Below are 13570 nucleotides of genomic sequence, written 5' to 3'. Positions count from 1 at the left end.
TTCCCTTAATTAAAGCACATGGTTAAGACTTCCATTGGCATCGCTGGGACTTCAAATTGGGTGGATCATGCCCAGATTATATTCTTATTTATTATTCTGAATTCCACATTTGATTTTTTAGAGAACTTGGGTTTTCCCCCCTTCTTACAATTTTCTTTTCAGTATTTATATATTGTCTGATAACAACAAGCTCTCTGGGCAGTTTACAAGTAAAACATTAAAACCATAAAATACAAAAATATAACATGAAAATAAGATCCAGAACTGAAGAAAACAGAATAAAAACAACAGCAGAGAACATTACTACAACAGATCTAAACATCAGTAAAAATATTTAAGATTGAAAAGCCTGAGAAAATAAAAAGGTCTTCACCTGGCACTGAAAGGCCATACCTAAGCACCAACTGAGCCTCTCTGGGAAGGGCACTGAGGTGCCAAGGTGCCAACACTGAAAAGGCCCTCTAGTGGAAACTCACAAGACCTAATTTGGTGGATATGGCTAGAGATGGGCCTCAGAAGATCATCTTGAGGTCCAAGTAAGAGCCATTTAGTGCTTTGCTGGTTACTACCCGCACTTTAAGTACAGCCTGGAAACCAGAGCAGATGGCAAAGCACTGGTGTAATATGGTCATGTCCTCCAGTCCCCATTAACCGTTTCACTGCCCTGACCAGCTGAATTTTCTGGAATGTTTTCAATGACAGCCCCACATATAATGCCTTGGAATTATCCAAATGAAAGGCTACCAGAGCAGGGATAACTAGCTACTAGGCTGCCCCTGTCCAGATAGGGTTGTAGTTGGCATATCAGCCTGCATTAACAAAAGGTGCTCTGAGCAGCTGAGGCTGACAGTGCTAGATCCAGGAGCACCCCCAAACTACAACCTGATCCATTAGGGAGAGTGCAGCCCCCTCTAAAATCGGTTGAACACCACTCTGCTTGGACTGATGAACTACCCACCTCTGTCTTGTCTGGACTGAGTTTCAATGCATCAGTCCTAATTCTGTTCATGACTGGGCTCAGGCACAACTGAATTCAATACATCAACTGCCTCACCTGTAATTTATGAAAAGGAGAGAGAGAGAGAGAGAGAGAGAGGGAGGGAGGTGTGTCATCCGCATACTGATGACACCTCAGTCCACATCTCGGGATATCCTCTTCCCACAGTTTTAGTAGATGTTAAAACAGCATGGGGGATAAAATTGAACCCTGTGGAACCCCATGACATAATTGCCAAGACACAGGGCAATCATTCTGCCTTGTACCATCTTCTCAAATCAGCCATCCAACTAAGAACTAGGAGCAGCACCACTGCAATTCAGTACCTCCAAGACCTGTCCCACACAATCTATCCAGAAGGTTGCTATGGTTGATGATACTGAAAGGGATTAAAGAAAACCACCAGGGTTACACACACACACGTCCATCTTTTGGCAAAGGTCATCCCACAGGGCAACCAAGGCAGTTTCCATTCCAAACCTAACCCTGAGGTCTGATTGAAATGGATCTAGAAAATCCATTTTCTGCTAGAGAAGCTATGGGTAAGGAACAGTAAGGGACTGATTAAATGGATGGAGAGTGTTCAGCCTGTTCTGGATGGGGTTGCATTCCCCTTGAAGGAGCAGGTTCATAGCTTGGGAGTTCTCCTGGAGCCATCTCAGTCTCTTGAGGTTCAGGTGGCCTCAGTGGCAAGGAGTGCCTTCTACCAACTTCATCTGGTGGCCCAGTTATGACAGGCATAACCTGGTTTCAGTAATCTATGCTTTGGTAATCTCCAAGTTAGATTACTGTAATGCACTCTACGTGGGGCTGCCCTTGAAGACTGTTCAGAAACTGCAGCTTGTGCAAAATGCAGCAACATTTTTTTAATGAATTGTTGTAAATCGCCCAGAGAGCTTAGGCTATGGAGTGGGATAGAAATGAAAATTAATAAATTATTATTATTATTATTAATAGTAATAATAATATCTGCATTAATTTGCCAATGATAAAACCAATTCTGAAGAAAAACATACTGGCTTCTGAGATGATGCATGCGTATGTTGCAGGGGGCATCCTCTTAAACAAAGCATTCTCCGTTCTCTCTCTTTTGCCTGTTTTAAGATGAAAATACTTGTAATGAACATAATTTTTAAATAACTAAAGATTGCTTCCTCATTAATTGGGGGCACCACTTCTGTCATTAAAATGTTTTTAACTGATTAATCTAATTGAGTAATTGATTAAACATCTAGCCCTAGCAGTTAATGTAGATATTTTTCCATGAGCAACATAGATATAATTGATAGAACTAGGTCTTCTTGCCTATTCAGTTATTATTAAAATGCAAGACTGGTGTTTTCCTGTTCAGTTACACCAGTGTTGTTTTGTTACATACAAGAGGGACTTAAATCATGATAATTAATAATGAGCATCTGTTTCCATTCTTTGGAGGGAAGCATATATTGTGCTATAAATGGAAGGAATTCTTTTCCAGGGAACAAGCGTTAACTTTTGGAGTCACTGGTGAGTGGGAACTAGACCAGCTTGAGTGTGTGTTTAATTCTCTTCTTGCCTCCTGCCTCCACACCTTCAAATAGCAATTGCTGTCTTTGGGGAAATTGAGCATGGCCTCATTCGACGTGTCAAGGGTCATGTCACCAGCTTGGCAATTTTTCCATGTAACCCTCTCATTTCTGCCCTCATCACTTCTAGACACAGGGTCAGCGCAGAGGTCTGCAGTTTCACAGATCTAAGGCTCTTGCATTGCTTTTTCTGCAGAATCACTGCAAAACATAAGCCCTTTGGGTCCTGAGGAAAAAAAAGAAATTAACAGGGAGGGGAAGAGCAGCAGGGGAAAAGCACTTCCTGCTAGTTTGAAATGTTTCCAGAAAGAGAATTAATTGGACTTTGCTCAAAATCCTGCATTCCAGCAGATTCACCCCCGCAATGAGACTTCGAAACGTATTTGAGATCTCTGGAGCTGGTCTGTTCACTGCAGCAAATCAACTTGTGTGCTGTGGGTTATTCTAACTGGACGAAAATGTGAAGTTGGCTTCATGTCTTGTTTTGTTTTATTAAAAGCAAAGCCGTTTTTTGTAAATGCTTTGGCTGGAATCCAGAGCCTTGTGCATGCACCAGGCAGACCAAGCTCTGTGCATGGAAAGGTGGGGGTGGGGAATGTTTTCCTTTCCATGGCTGGCCGTGGAGAGCCCTGCTTGAGTGCATAGGGCTGACATGGGGGCAGCCTTTGGTTGTAATCTAGTATCGTGTCGCACATTTCAACATTCCACTGGCACCAGTCAGATAGATAAGCCCCATGACTTGGCACAGTCTTGTAGTCCTTGTATTCTGCTGCTTCAAATCTATCTTTGACCTACACAAGGGGATCAAAAATCTAGCGCACAATCTTTTTTCAAAGGGTTTCTTTTGGGTGCTGGTGTGCTTCATGTCAGATTATGACTGGATTCACACAATCACCAGAGACCACTGTGGCTTACTTAAGCCATGATGGGTTGCAGCGCATACCCGGTGGCCATTTTGAATATTCAAGCTGCGGTGGGCAGTCGCCATGACTTCTCTTGTCATGTGAACCCAGTGAGGATGGCTTATGCAAGGGTTAAAAAAGGGTTAACCTATGGGTTATGCGAGGGTTTAACCCTCACATAAGCCACCCTTGCTGGGTTCGCATGACACGATAAGCCACGGTGACTTCCTGTTGTGGGTTGAGGTCACCACACCAAAAAAAGAGTATTGTAGAGCTGGAAAAAGTGCAGAAAAAGGCAACTAAAATAGTTATGCATGGTGTGGAGAATGTGGATAGGGACACACTTTTTCCCTCTCTCATAATACTAGAACCTGGGATCATCCCATGAAGCTGATTGGTGGGAGATTCAGGACAGATAAAAGGAAGGACTTCACACAATGCATAAACTATGGAATTCACTACCACAACATATAGTGATGGCCACCAATTTGGATGGCTTTAAAGAGCATCTAAATGTTAGAACAATTCCTGGAGGAGAAGGCTATCAGCGGCTACTAGTCGTGATGGCTATGTGCTATCTTCAATATCAAAGGCAGTATGCCTATGTACACCAGTTGCTGGGGAACATGGGTGAGAGGATGCTGTTGCACTTGTGTCCTGCTTGTGAGTTCCCAGTTGGTAGCTGATTGGCCACTGTGTGAACAGCATGCTGGACTAAATGGACCCTTGCTTTGATCCAGCATGACTCTTTGTATGTTTGTATGAATATTCAAAATGGCCTCTGGCATGCACTGCAACCACCATGGCTTATTTAAGTGGCAATCATGTGAACCAGCCCAGAGTGCACATTTCCACAATAGCATAGTGAATGCTTCTCCATATGGTCTTCCCATGCTGCTTCAGTAATATATGGAAGTGCATGGATTAAGGAACCCTTATACATACAGTATGTCCACAAAAGCTCCTTGCTCATCTGCTTATAACAGCATTTCAGTTGAAACCATTTTAGGTACAGCTGCCTGAATGAAGAGAGAAAAAGATACCAGCTCTTAGCTCAACCTTCTGCGCTAAGGAAAGGCATCTCTGTGCTTGCCTTGGTTGATTAGAAGCCAACCTTCAAGTCCACAAACAGAAATGTTGTAGACTAAACGTTTTAACGTAATCCTGGATCACAGGTTGCTGTATTTAGAATTAGAACAGCTCCACTGGTCAAGTAAGAGATTTCTAATACTTGTGGGAGTAAAAACAGGAATGCACATTGGCTCCCTTTATATTTAATTTTAATATGAATGATAATTCGGAACTAGAGGGTGAATTTTTTCACCTAGCAGCTTGCTCTAAAAAAATTGCCATTACGTCTGTTCAGGTGATAACGTCTTGTTTTTGTTTTGTATGCTCAGATAGGTTTAAAAATGATTTACCAAAGTTTTTTGGCCTTGTTATAATTTATGAACAATAAATCATTTTTACAGAAGAAAGGGGGGGAAAGGCGAGAATGATGATCAGAAAACTGAGCAGGTTAAATTGTATTGTTATTTTGGAATCCAGTTTTCAGAAGCTGGTGGCTGGGAGAGATTGCATCCAGTGTCTTACACTGAAGGCTGACGGGGGCGGAGGGGGGGGGTGTCCACGAGTGATTGTCCACAGCAAGTTGGCTGTGTTTGGAGGTTGTTCAGGGCCCACGATGTTGTGGCCGTCTCGCAGCAATCCCGGAGATTTTTGCAGAAAAAACAGTTTTTCTGAGACTACTTTTAGTCTACTTGTTTCCCTTAATTTGGCTTGTCTGTGCTTCTGTTGCCGTGTGCACCAACCCTCCGCATTTACATCGACATGATAGCCCTGCCCAGGGGTGTGTCTTTCACCAGGCTGTGACCTCACTGACCCCAGTCAAGGGGTATTCCCCTAATGTTTCCCCTCTCTGTGTTTCCCTGATGTTTCCACCATTTTGCAGCTGGCTCTTCAGGAATTCTGAGCTATTTCATGGTATTTACTTTGCCTTGCCAACCACTATCCTCTGGTGGTCATCCCCTTGAAAGTATAGGTGTGCTCTGCTCAGCAACCCCTACCTTTAAAAAAAATTCCCCTTAAAAGCGCAACATTGAAATAGCGCATTGCTTCTCCATCAGTTTACATCCACTTTCACTAACCACAGCTGCTGGGGGCGGTGGGCAGTGGAGCCTGGTTCCAATCTTTAACATCCCCCCTCCTTCAGTGCATGTTTACTCAGAAGTAAGAAATAAATCTCAGTGCCCTGCAGTGAAAGGGTTAAAGGCTAACTATAGTAACGCACCCTAAAGCGCTTTTTCACTTCTCCCTTGCTCTCTTAAATTGCAATTGCAAAGTTGTCCTTCTTTGATGTTCTGTAGTTTCTCTGTTATGTAAAATCATTTCTCCACTTGATCACTTGATCGCAGTAATGATCATGTCTTCTCATTGCAGGGGGAAGGAGAAAGGGAGAGGGGTGGAAGCAGTAGGCAAAAGTGCACACATGGGGAAAAATGTGATTGGGAGCAGTCACTCTGCTGATTTCTGGGATGTGGCAACATTGGGGTGGGAGGGGAAGCTAGAAACTGGGAACACTGCAATCCTATGTATCTCTACTCAGAAGTAAGCTCCATTGGGTTCAATGGGGCTTCCTTCCCTGTAATTGGGTTTAGAATTGCAGCCGTCATCTCCCAGAGGAGTTCTGAGAAACAAAAAGAGGAACATCTAACAAAAACAACAACAACAGTGAGAAGAATCCCTTCCAAAATGAGCAATCTGAAAACTGAATTTGAAGACTGAATTTGAAGCAGATTGCTGAGATGTGGCGAAATTGGGGTGGCAGGAGGGAGGCCTGGAGGACTGGGTTCACAAAGAAGTCTTTGGCAAGCGAAGTCTTTGGCAAGCAAAGTCTTCAGTGAGAAGGCAAGATCGTTACTGCGATCAAGTGATCAAACTTTGCAGTCACAATTAACAAGAGCAATGGAGAAGCGAAAAAGCGCTTTAGGGCGAGTTACTGCAGTTAGTCTCAGGAGCGCCCTAGCGGCCTCTTTCAGTACACTCCAATAGCCAACTCAAGACACAGATGAAAGGATTCTTTTCAAGGCTTTAATCCTTTTATAACTTAATGACTCTTTCAGATGCTAATCACCAGTGACTAAGCAATGAACAGCCGAGTAGCCTATGCTTCGGGTAGGGAGTTGGTCCCCGTTTGAAGGAGAATCACTTGAAGACCCTGAACTTATGGGCTAGGGAGAGATCCTCCCTCTTTCCCTTGGGTCCACGGGACGCAGCCATTGCTTGCGTGCCAGACGGGCGCTACGCCTCCTTTCCGCGCCGTCCATCACTTGTCGCTTCCTGTGTCTGCGTCGAGTGTCTAGCAAGCCCCCCTCCCACACTTTCTCACTGCCAGGGTCACTATCTATCTCAGGAATGCCAGCAGGAGGAATCTCTGCCAGCTGCTGTGCCTGTGAGGGATAAGCTGGCTCCTCTCCCACGGATTGCTGATCCTCCTCAGAATCAGAACTGCTCTGGGGTTCTTTCGGCTCAGTTTCCACCCTAACAGTTAGCCCTTAACCTTTTCACTGCGGGGGAATGAGATAAATTTCTTAGTTCTGAGTAAACAGAAGGGGGGAATGTTAAAGATTAAAAGCAGGCTACCTAAAGTGATTTGAGTGTCCCCACTAATGAGGTAATGTAAGGGGTCACATTTAGTCCTGTCGCTGTTGTGCTATTGTGGATTTGAAGGGTACATAGATACAAGATAATGGGTGGGGGAGGGTGGAACATAGGTGGGGGGGTAACACATACACTGGCCAGAGAAAGCAGATGGGGTGGAACAAGGTGAGAGTGGAAGGGAGGGAACAGGTGCTCTAAATGATGATTTGGATAAGACTCCACCCATTAGCCACCCAAACAATTTGCAGTAAACTGCATCTGACCTACCCAGAGCTCCAGGCTGTTTTTGGGATAATCCGGGTTTTCAAGCCCTGCGTTTCCTCAGATGGAGCAGATTCAACTCCAGTAAAAACTGCAGCAAAGTGGAGAGTGAACTAAGCCCATCACCGTGGAGATTTCCCCCCCTCCCCAGTAAACCAATGAAGGGGCAAGGGAAGGTAGACAATGAAGGGGCAAGGGAAGTTTTTCATACAATCCAAATTCAAGGAACAATGTTCTGCCCTCAGAGAAACATGTCAAAATGTTTACAGGTCCAAAATATGAGATTCTCATAGCTTAGTAGAACTGGGAATCCCTCAAAATTTTCAGGGTGTTTTGGGGAACACCTTCTGTTCTCCTTAGGTCTAAAACCTGGATTTTACCTATGTTAAAGACTGTTCATGTATGGATTTTCCAGTTACTGTATTAACATTTTGTGTATGAGGGATGGAAGATTGCAAAAACTAGACATCCAAGAGCAAATTGGAAAGAGTGCTTCAGTTGGGGTTTCATGGCACTGCGGAACAAAACTGTGAATTCCGTCCCGTGAATTTTTGTTTACCTCTTTTATTGGTATTAAACTAGTAGGTAAAGCATGGGCATCCGCTCATAGGAGCAAGGTGGGGCAACTGCCCACCCCCCATACCCAGATTCCCAGTCATGATGTCCTTCTGAGAGCAGTAACAGTGGCTGCTGTGCTGCGCCTGCCCTGTCCATCTGTGCTTTCAGTTTCCAGCCACACAGGCAAGGCTCAGGACAGGACAGGCAAAGAGGGAGTAGCAGGCAGTGGCGTGGCCAGGCTCTTCCATGCTGAAGTAGCTCCATTCTGAGAGCAGCAACACCGCCTTGTGCAGCGCACGCTGCCCCATCTGTCTCTGCTCTCCTTTTCCCTCCCACACAGTCGAGGCCCAGCCAGGGGAGGTCTGTGAATTCAACCTGGGGGTGGCAGAGAGGGATTCCCTCCAGCTCAGCTGAGAGTGGCTGCCATGCAAATGGCAGAATGTGGACCTGGAAGGGGTGGTGAGGCCGGCTTTCTGGCAGGCCCAGCCAGGCAGCACCACAGCCTGGTAGGCCCTCAGTTTGGTAGCCTGCATGGGAGTGCCTGCCTCCACTATGATGGGCTCCTTCCCTCGCTGACTGTGACTATGCAAATCACTGACTTGGCTTACCCTCCTGTTCCATCTGGCATAGGCCCCTGGCTGAGGTCACTTAATTTAAAGTGAACCAATGAGTGTTGACCACAGGTGAGGTGAGGGGTGTGTGTGTGCACGTGTGCGTGTGCGGGAGGGCGGGGAGAGAACACAGAGATATTGTCCATGCCCACCAGTTTCTTCTGCTTCCCTCATGGCAGCTTTTTGCTTGCTTACCTGCCTGCCCCTCCCTTAATGCAGCTGGTTGAGCTGGTGAGGCAAATGAATGGCAGCCGCAACTTGGTTCTTCTTATGTGTGCCCCCCTCCTCCAGGTTGTCTGTATATGGGATTGTGTACATCAGTCATCTGTTTCTATAAGGGACTGTTTGTGTGCCTGACGGGAGTGAGTTCAGGAGGGCAGGCTCACACACACAGCCCACTCCAAAGCATGTTTACATAGAAGTAAATCCTGTTGCATTCAATGGGGCTTTCTCCTAAGTAAGCTGTAATAAGGATCTTCTAGTCCAATCCTAAGGAAACATTCACTCAAAGTCATTTCCTTTGACTCACAAGGGATTGCTTTTACTCCTAAGGAAGTGTGCATCAGCCTGCAGCCTCAAATTTCTATGGGACTGGTATGACGAAGACAGGTTTGAAATGTAGATGTTGAGGTTGTGGTTGGAAGATGCATTTTCATGAATGCATGCTCTTTTTTGCCATATACACACACACACACACACACACACACACAATGTTTCACATTTATTGCCAAGTAGTTGTGCATTGGAATGCTCTTTCAGCTTGCTTCTGTGGTGCATGTTTGCTCAGAAGTAATTAGTTGGGACTTACTTCCAAGTAAGTGTGAGATTCTGTCACAAAGGAAGATGTGTTCCTTAGCTACACTGGTTTTCATAGCTTAATACACCTCACCCCCCAGTAAACATGCATAGGACTGGGCTGTTTGTTGGTATGTGACAGCACTTTAAAACCCTGTGGTATTTTGGGTTTCAGCCCAAAAAAGGCTGAAAAAGAACGTGAGGGAAAGGGAGAGATGGCTAACTGTCACATTACAAGGATGGGGATTCCAAATTTCATCCATGCTTAATCATCCATTGTTAATATTGCAGGTCTGGGGATAGGAGCCAGTCTGAAGCATTTTAGAGAGTATTTTGGAACGGAGACAGAAAGTTTTTAGAAATGGATCTCAGGAAGCTCTTAACTAAACACAAATTAGATGAAATAGAAATATCATTGAAAAGAATAAGAAATGAGCACCAAAGTACCAGCTCCAGTTCAGTTCCAACAACAACAGCCAACGTCTGAATGTAGCCAACGTCGTCAGGGGGATGATGACATTAAGTCTAATGATATTGGATTGTATGTGAATTCATTGGTAAAATTAACAGATGGTCTGAAACATGAACTACTTACGAATACTTATATACCTGCAGCAAATTATGATTTCAAGAAGGATGCAAATGGACCATGCTGTTTCTGTCATGCATAGTTAATCCAGTATTCACCATGACTTGGTACTTCACACATCTGAAAGGAGCATTTTGTAAATATTGCACTATTTTTCCACAGCCTGTTCATCATGGGGTACAGAGAGCCTTCATCATTGCACCTTGCACAAAGTACAACGATTTTAATGAAATTGCAAGAAAACATATTTCAGGTACTTGGTACAGGCATGCGCAAGTAGATGCATCAAACTTTTTGTCCATGAAAAACAAGCTTTAGATGAACATACTGTGTCAAATTGACAGTGCTGTGAAGCGTCTAGTAGAGGAAAATAGGAAGAAATTATATCCAATCTTGTCAACTATTATTTTCTGTGACACACATGACATTGCTTTACTTGGAAAAAGAAGCACAAGTGTAAATATGCAAAGCCTGTTTGAGTTTTGCGTTGAAGCAGGAGGTGAGACGCTACGGAAACATTTGGAAAATTCTCCAGTTACCAATCGCTATACATCTGTCCATGTAGAAAATGAACTGATTAAACTCTGTGAAGATACCATAAGAAACATTGTCAACATTTTAACTGGATTTTCAATCATTGCTGATGAAAGTGCTAGTTCTAAAAACATTATCCAAGAAGAGTTCTGTGGTTTTGCAATGCTGAATGAATTAGATGCTACCTCAGTTGCCAATACAATTATTAGTGAGTGTACAAAATTTGGCTTAAATCTAGAAAATCCACATGGCCAAGGACATGATGGTTACTCTACAATGGCAGGAAGGGAAGGTGGTGTGCAAGCTAAAATAAAGAGCAGTTATCCCAAAACTGCTTTTGTCCACTGTGCTGCACATAAACTCAATCTGGTCTTGAATGCTGTATCTGAGATATGGAATTCAATTGGTACAGTTAAAGCTATCATCAGTTTTTTCTGTGAGAGTATGAAGCGAAGGTATCTTGTTCCAGCTGTGCCATTACTATGTGATTCTCATTGGACTGCAAAATAAAAAAGTATCCGAATATTGCCAACAATATTGTCAATACTGAAAAGATTTTTGAACAGTTAAGCTTACTGGCCACTACAGCTTTGGGTAAAACATGCCAGGATTCACATCAGTTGCAATCAGGTGCAAACTCAGGAACTTTTCTCTTCCGTCTTATTATAACTTCTATCTATTCTGCAAGGCTACAATCTGTGACTCAAGCTCTCCAGGCTATTGAGCTTGATTTTATGAAAATATACAGTCATGACCAGGACCTTTTAAGTGTGTTCTGTGGGCATAGAGAAAATGCAGGAAAGCATTTCAAGGAAATTTTGGATGTAGTTCAAGAACTAGCAGAAAAGATGGATATTGATTTGACCATTCCCAGACAGTGCGGATGGCAGAAATTCCGCTCAAATTTTGATGGCACAACAACCATAGAGGAATACTTTCAGCGATCAATCTATGTGCCGTACGTGAACTCAATCATCTCAGCACTGGGAAGTCATTTTGCTGCAGAAAGCAAGCATATTTTCAATCTCTTCTCACTTCACCCAGTACTAATGACACAAATTAGATGTGAAGAGTTCAAAAACCGGATTGGAACCTTATGAAATCGAAAACTTGGAAGCTGAAGCATTCACCTGGTTTGAGTTGTAGTTAAAGAAAGAGAAACAAGATCATGGGAGATTTGAAAATGGACTTCTGGATTTACTAAAGCACACTGATTTCTTTCCTTCCATTCAGCAAGCAATTCTTATTGCTTTAACATTGCCTGTAACAACCTGCACAGAGGAAAGGTCATTTAGCACAATGAGAAGGGTGAAAACCTAGTTAAGATCAACAATGACAAATGATCGTTTGTCTGGACTTAGTATGATGAGTGTTCATGCCAAAGTTAATGAGAAAAAGCATGAAATAATTCAAAGAGTGATTGACAAGACCACAGATTTTACAGTTTCTATTTAATAATACCTAATTAGGTCATTTTTCTTAGCTTCTGCTCATAAATGTTGTGTTTCTACTCTTGATACAATTCTTTACACTTTTCCCGTCATTCCTGATTGTGATGCAAGTTATGAAGAATGTTTAATCTCTTTATAGAGCAACATTCAGCTGTTGCTCAATAAGCTTACACCTTTTGATTTATTGACATGCTTCATGTAAAAAAACTCCCTCTTAATGTTAGATGATACAGATTTTTTAGAGCAATTTCAACATTTTGAATAATGAAGCATCATGAAGAAGGTAATCACTTTTTAAATGATGAAATGTTAATTGTATACATTTAGATTTCTATTTCCACATATTCCATAGATTTGTATTCCCATATTTATTTTTATATATTATAACACATATATTTGTATATGTTGTATTAGTATCAATATTCTCTCCCCCCACAAAAAAAAAATTCCAGCGGACACCCATATGCTAAAGTTTAATGTAAAAATAGATTCTGTATGTATGTACATTGTGTATGTGCAGTCTTATTTATCCAAGCTTCTTGATGGTATCATATGTATAAATTGACACTTGATTATGAAAGCAATCCATTAGACTTTTCTGTGTACCAAATCAGGAGAACCCTGATATTTCTCTGGTTTCAGCAGATGTCTCCTGCTGTTTTGAAGGGTCAGTATAGAAAAACTTTAAGATACTTAATTGGTGATGAAGGTATCATGGAAGAGGACCTCTTGTTCTAATGTCCTATTTATAAGATTGAAGATCTAAATACTTGGTGCACCTCTTGCTCAGAAAGGACCATTGGTCAATTCATCAAAAGAACCACCACCATTTAAAAGGTTGCATTCTATGTATTTGCAGTCCCAAGAGACCCCCAAAAGTTGTAGCTGTGCATATTGTGGACTATATGTTTTTATGACAACTGACTTCAATACTCCAGTTTGTTAGTGTTGTTTTACCAGTTGAATGTAGTGTTTTATTATTTGGTTATGGCTTGAGGTAATTGACAAATCTGTCTGATTCTAGGCATGTGTGTTATCATACCTTGATTAAATTTTCGCTGAGGTGGGGTGAGCGAGGAATTGTTCCTTGAAAAACTATTTGCAAAGCTAGATCAAGACTGAGAAAGCTTCTATCACCAGCTGAAACCAACCCTGTGTGTATAAATGCATGTACCCATATTCTTTTAAAATGTATTAAAATTTTACCTCTGTTAAAAATGTCACCATACTACATTGTGAAATATTTATCAACTTGAGCAACAGTATTTTGCAAACCATCAATCTGTTGATAATAACTTCAAAATAAATAAATTCACATCATTTATTTTGAGATTTCCATTGTTGATTATCTAGAATCTTCACTTCTAGATTTGATATAATCTGTGATATTTTCCATAACTGCAATATCCCATAGCTCACACACCCAATTTTAAATTGTTGGCACATTTGTATATTTCCAAAATCTAACAAACAGATCTTAGCTGCAGAATTGGAATTAAATCTTGATGGTTACAGGGCTATATCCTAACAGTAATAACTCTGGTACATCTGGTAATTAGTATCCTGTTCTGTTACTAATAATATGTAAGATAGATAGTATTTTCTTAAAATAGGGCAACCCCACCACATATGTAAGTGTTCCTGTAC

The 13570-nt window shown here is 42.2% G+C and overlaps 1 protein-coding gene and 1 pseudogene across 1 annotated transcript in view; both read left to right on the top strand.

Annotated features, from left to right (window-relative positions):
- The window catches only part of SEMA5A (semaphorin 5A), a 224994-nt gene that overhangs the window by 178148 nt on the left and 33276 nt on the right, over nt 1-13570 (top strand). The gene's annotated exons all lie outside the window — the stretch shown is intronic.
- Nucleotides 9711-11927, top strand: LOC146347471 (zinc finger MYM-type protein 1-like; annotated as a pseudogene).

Source organism: Heloderma suspectum, chromosome 4 (assembly GCF_057233095.1).
Source record: "Heloderma suspectum isolate Gila_16-S chromosome 4, 16-S_ref, whole genome shotgun sequence".
NCBI classification, from domain to species: Eukaryota; Metazoa; Chordata; class Lepidosauria; order Squamata; family Helodermatidae; genus Heloderma; species Heloderma suspectum.
This window is presented reverse-complemented; position numbering and strand designations above follow the sequence as displayed.